At 46.4% G+C, this 6035-nt stretch overlaps 1 pseudogene; it reads right to left on the bottom strand.

The window, feature by feature from the left end:
• Positions 1-3348: 3348 nt before the first annotated feature.
• LOC139438379 (serine/threonine-protein kinase ULK2 pseudogene) lies at positions 3349-5732 on the bottom strand (annotated as a pseudogene).
• Between the last annotated feature and the right edge of the window lie 303 nt (positions 5733-6035).

Raw genomic sequence — 6035 nt, 5'->3', positions numbered from 1 at the left:
GAATCGGGAGCAGTAGTCCTGTAACTCCTGTGCCTGCAATTGGTGGATACATCGTCGTCTTCCCTGCTGCACTGTTACTTCATGAGGGCAGGGACTGTGGGTGTTTTTGTTCCTTTTTTATCTCTACTAACAATTCAGTTCCTAAGCTATAGAATGCATGTGTATTTGTGAAGATAAGGGAGAGAAGGAGGAGGGAAGGAGGGAAGGAGGGAAAGAGGAAGGAAGGAAGGAAGGAAGGAAGGAAGGAAGGAAGGAAGGAAGGAAGGAAGGAAGGAAGGAAGGAAGGAAGGAAGCAGAGAGTGAGGGAAGGCGTAAGAAAGGAAGGAAGGAGGGAAGGAAGGAAAGAAGGAAAAAAAGGAGGGGGAATGAAGGAAGGAGGGAAAGAAGGAAGGAAGGAAGGAAGCAGGAGTGAAGGAAGGAGTAAGGAAGGAAGGAGGGAAGGAAGGAGTAAGGAAGGAAGGAAGGAGGAAAGGGAGGGAGGGAAGAAAGGAAAGAAGGAAGGAAAGAAGAAAAGAGGGAAGGAAGGAAGGAAAGAAGGAAAGAGGGAAGGAAGGAAGGAACAAAGCAGGGAGGGAGGGAGGAAGGAAGGAATTGTGTTGCATATGGAGGTCTGAGAAGCAGCCTTTTCAGATTCTGGACTAACCAAGTTCATCTCGATGGCCCATGATTTCCGAAACAATTTAAGGAATCCTTGAGGCCCCTGGGTTTGGGTTGGAAGCCCAGCTCTGAGCCCACCTTCAGATTTTGGAGAGCACAGGATGACTTAGGGAGGTGAGGAACAAAGAGAAGATGGGGAAGGTGAAAGCCAGTGAGAGAAAATGGTGGAGAGAAAGGTTTAGAGGCAAAAAGAAGCGGGGGGCGGAATGGATTGAAAAACGCCACCAAGGAATCCTGAGCCCAGGTCCGTTCTCCCAGATGCAAGTCGTGACACTCAGCCGCTGACCAACCTCAAGCTCACTTTGTGTTCTAACCCATCAGGGAACAGGCCTGACAGAGGCATTTGCAACCTAAGAATTTACATGGCTGTAAAAATCTTACATGTTTATTAACGCATTTGTTAGGCACTGCCAGTTTTTACGATTGCTTTACAATCACCTGTGGTGAATGAGCAGTTCATGTGCCATTACGCATTGCATGTAATAAAGCAAGATGGAAATCAGTTAAAGGTAAGGAAAGGTTTGCACTCTTTTTAAAATCTTTTTTTTTTTTAAGATACATAAATAAAACAAAATGTGACGTTAAAAAAAAATAAGAGGCTCCCATATACCCCACTCCCCACACTCCTCCCACATCAACAACCTCTTTCACCATCGTAGCACATTCTTTGCATTTGGTGAATACATTTTGGAGCACTGCTGCTCCATGTGGATTATAGTTTACATTGTAGTTTACACTCTTTCCCAGTCCATCCAGTGGGTTATGGCAGGATATAGAATGTCCAGCATCTGTCCCTGCAATATCATTTAGAACAACTCCAAATCCTGAAAATGCCCCCACATCATACCTCTTTGTCCCTTTCCCTGCCCTCAGCAACTCCCGTGGCCACTGTCGCCACATCAGTGCTACAATTTCTTCCGTTGTTAGAATCACAATAGTTCACTAGTAGAATACCAATAAGTCCACTCTAATCCATATTTTATTCCTCCATCCTGTGGACCCTGGAAGGGTGATGTCCACGCCACCTCTATATCGAGAGGGGGCTTAGATCCCACATGGCTAATCGATGCAATTTTCCTGCTTGCAGTTGTAGTCATTCTCGGTTCCCTGGTGTGGTGGTTGATCATCCTCACCTCTCCATTAGCTCATCTGGGTAAGTCCAATGGACCAGAGAGTAGGAGTTGTAACTCTGCTGAGGCTCAGGGCCCAGCTGGCACATGGACAGTCCAGAGATCCAAGTCCCCTGAACATACACAAACCCCAGCACCAACCACTGGTCCAGTAAAAGTGACAGAAGAGGCATGTGTAGAAAGGTCACATCTGAGTTGAACTCCATCATACTCAGGAACACAAATTCCAAAGTAGGGCCCATAGACAAGGCACTGAACTCCAGAGCTATCTGCCATGACCGGAGACCCTGTGTATCTCTGTAGCCCTCAGGTGTACCAGTACCTGGGATTGTATCTACTTTGTCTGTCTCTTGGATCCTGCTGGGATGTGCATAAGTGTGATCCCTTTGATGACCTCCCAACTCATTTTGAAGTCTCTTAGCCATAGGCACTCATTTCTCTCTACCTCTGGAGCATTTTCTTGGTCACTTCTGGGAGGCAGGTGTAGCTTCCACCTCCTCTCGCCTGGCCATTCTGGCATCTTGTCCAGCACCCACGCTGAGACCAGCACAGCCTTCCCCCTGCCCTTCCAGTGTTGCTTGTCCACTCCCCAAGTATTAAGACTCTTTTAATTTAGCATTTCATGTTCTCACAGCCTCTTTGCATCCAAAACGAGGCACAATTTTTTCTGGGGACCAGATTGGAATATAATCAAGTGGTCTGGTTGGCGTCTTGGAGTTCCAGAAATGGTCCCCATGAGGTGATGCTTGTTTTGGGGCAAACACCCTCCCGCAAAGCACTTCTGGGGCTACCAACAGAAGCGTCTTGTCTCTCACTCTTTTTCAGGCAACTGCAGTAGAATTCTGGGATTCCTAAATCCTCCACTTTTTGTCCTGATATCTGTTCCTTCTTAGGAAGCCCGATGGGGATTTGCCCAATTGAAACCCAAGCGAGGTTTCCACAATGCTCATGAGATGGCCGATGTCCCAAGAAGTATTATTGGACTTGTTTCCTGTTGGAACAAACTTTGGGCTCGTGCAGCCCATTGAAGAAATCGCTCAGTTTAACGAAATGACAACAGTTGGGCAGCCCCCAGGTCAACCCCAACTTTCCTTCTCAGCCAGCCCACTCATCGTTCTGCGATGGATCCAAACTCCACGTTTGACCTTCGTGGTGGAATGGTTGTTACTGCTGTACTGAAAATAAAATAAACGGACTTAAAAGGGGGTGCAGAGCTAGTGCACTGAGCTAAAACTGCCTGACTGTCAGAGCCGCACAAGAGGTGTCTGCCGGAAGAGGTGAGCTGGGCGAGAGGTGAGCTTGGGACAGCGGGAAGGCGTGGGGGGATGGGAAGGGAGGACGGGGTGTGAATTAGGGTTAGTGCGTGCCCTCCGTGAGCTGTGGGGCTGTTTGAGCAGGAAGTCCTTGAGATCCAGCTCATTCATGAGCAAGCAGGATGTTGGTTGAGGCTGTAGCCATCTGGTGAAGATCCGCAGACCTTGCTGGCGTCCGCTTGAGATCTTCACTCCAGTTCTTCCTCCCAGCCCTCGGCAGGGGTCTTTTTTTTTTTTTTTTTAAAGGATTAAAAGCGGAGGATGGTTTATTCAAGTATTCAAGCAGGTAAGTAAAAGAAACAAAGTAATATACAATGTTGGAACCACTTCTGGAGGGATGTTAAGTGCCTGCGTTCTCCATGACTAGCTATTTGGTGAACTGTCAGGACTGACATGAAAACACTTCAGGCTGGAGAGAGCTGCCCATTTTCCTAAGAGAAAACCCACGTCACTAACAAGCATTTAGATCACCAACTCTGTTTTGGCCCTATATGAATTCTTGAGAGGGTCTCTCAATTTATGATATTTGTTCTAATACTGCCCAAATAAACCTAGCCTTTAAGAAACCTAGAGGTCATAGGCATCAATGCACATTCTGCAAGCACATTTAAAAATGTAACCAAAAGCAAACAATCAGCAACTCAAAATATTATTGACAGAATCTGTAGTTGTAGATGAAGAAGTTAAAAAAAATATATATGTAAAGGTTCACATGAATACAAGTTTTTACCATTTAAAAGTCCACTAGAGAGTACATCTGAATTCTGGAAAGGGTATTATATATATATATCAAGTAAAATATTTTAAACAAGTCCATTGTGCATCATTTAGTTTTAAATTGCAAAATCCAATACACAGTTGTTTTAATAAATTAGTGCAATATGAAATATTTTAGAGGATTAATGCATCCACATTAGGTCAAACTGAAGATTTCAAAATTTCTTCCATGAGCCATCTTTCACTTCTTCTTAAGTTATTTCTTGGTGAGCTGTTTTAGGAGGCACACTCCGATTTAAACAAAATGACCCCAGATATTAAACTGCCTGGATGAGATGTGGATTTTTACTCTCATCCCTTAGGAATTGTCTAGGAGTCTAGGAGAAAGGCAAACTCATTCCTAACATTCCCATCTGTGTGGAATTTCACACAACACTCTGGTGAGCTGAGGGAAGAGCCACTCACTTTGCTTCACTCTTAAGTTAAGAATAACTGTACTGATCATTCTAGTTTTTAAAGTATATTTATTTACCACGTTCAAACTGAGAGCCAAGTGGAATACTCTTGATTCTGTATCCACAAAGAAAAAGGGAACGGGCAACTTCTCCGATAAGGCAGATTTCCTACAAATATGTAGTTTTGGTATTGTTTTTCCTTTTTGAAATCACCGCTGTTCTTTGGTAGTCACCAGTGAAGAAACTATAGTTTCCTGGGGATGGCAAGAGAACCCATGCTGTAATCCCAAATGTATCATCTCACATTCTCACTGACTAGGCAATAGGACAAACCACTGTTCACATGGTCCCAGGGCTGTAGCAGAGTGCCGACAATCTTCTTTCAATACTAGATTTATATTTATGCACATTTTCAATATCTGCAGGGTCCTGTAGAATCTTAGTTAGGCCTTCCAAAAGAAGGGCTGCCTTATGATAGCGATATACAATATTTTCAGTCTGCTGAAACATTTCATCCAGGGCAGCAGACTGAACCATTTCTACGGCACAATTATAGATGAGTTTCTCTGCAGTTACATTGTTGATTTCATCAATAAATCTCTGTTTGTCAGAGAAGAAGCGATTCAACTTTTCTGTAAGTTTCTTGCACATGGAGATGCAGAATTTATATTGTTCATTCAGATTTTTGACAACTTGTTTCACCGCCGTGGATGGGCTCAGTTTCCCGGATTTGATCTGGGCCTTGGAGAGATGCAGAGAAGCTGCGAGCAGCTGTGCTGCTTTCATGTATAACACCAGCTGTTCTACCCGCCCCCAGTCTTTGCTCAGCTGGCTGATCTGGTCCACAACCGTGCTCTCCTGGATCTGGTACAATGAGAGAGCAGATGTGCACAGCTCTGGGTTCCCAGCCTGCACGGCTGTAAGGTCCAGCACACACTCCGTGAACATCAGCATTGCGTTCAGGTGGCGGAGGGTGTCTGTGTGTTCTCGCTCCATCAGGGTCTCCTCAGGCAGGTCAGGGGCTTCGAAGGTGATGAACCCCTCTAAGCTGGGGGGTGAAGCACCGTAAGGCATGTATCTCAGGCTGGGGGCTGCCTCTGCTCCCGGAGGGGACGAGCCCGAGCACAGCCCGGGCGGGGAGCCCACACACCCGCGGCCGCTGGCAGAGCAGAGGGAGCCTCCAGGGCTGCTGGATCCCACTGAAGTTGGTCTCGTTCGAAGGACCATATGGGTACAGGCGGGGGCCGTGGCACTGTGTGGAGGGGACCCTACCGTGAACAGGGCGGCCCGAGAACTTGTTCCAGCAGGAGGTGCCAGCACCACACCACAGGCTCCTGCAGGAGCTATGTCCATTGGTCGTTCTGTATTTAAACTGTCTGTGCTACCCTGATGTAGCTGACCACCTAAGGATGCCTTTACTTGTGGATCTGATAATTTCCCAGTACTGACAGATCTGCCTAAGGTGGCCTTGCCGTGCTGCTCAGGTCGGGCAGGGGTCTTTATCAGCACCTCAAAGGGTCATTGGTTCATCAGCATGCTTCAGTGAACTTGTTTCTTCTTTATATTTCCCTGGATAAAATGGAAAGCTCAAGGAAATCAAGGTGGTCAGTAAAACCATTGATCCTTCCAATGGCATGCCACTGCTGACCCCCTGTCATTTGTTCTACATAACACCCGTCCCTAGACCCCTCCCCAGTTTCCCTGCTTTCCAGCTGAACCCTCTGCTGGCCCCTTCTTGCAGGTGCAGGTAAGCTCTAGCAGTG

This window comes from Dasypus novemcinctus, chromosome Y, assembly GCF_030445035.2.
Source record: "Dasypus novemcinctus isolate mDasNov1 chromosome Y, mDasNov1.1.hap2, whole genome shotgun sequence".
Taxonomy (NCBI): Eukaryota; Metazoa; Chordata; class Mammalia; order Cingulata; family Dasypodidae; genus Dasypus; species Dasypus novemcinctus.
The sequence above is the reverse complement of the archived record's forward strand: the minus strand, read 5'-3'. Positions and strand labels throughout refer to the sequence as shown.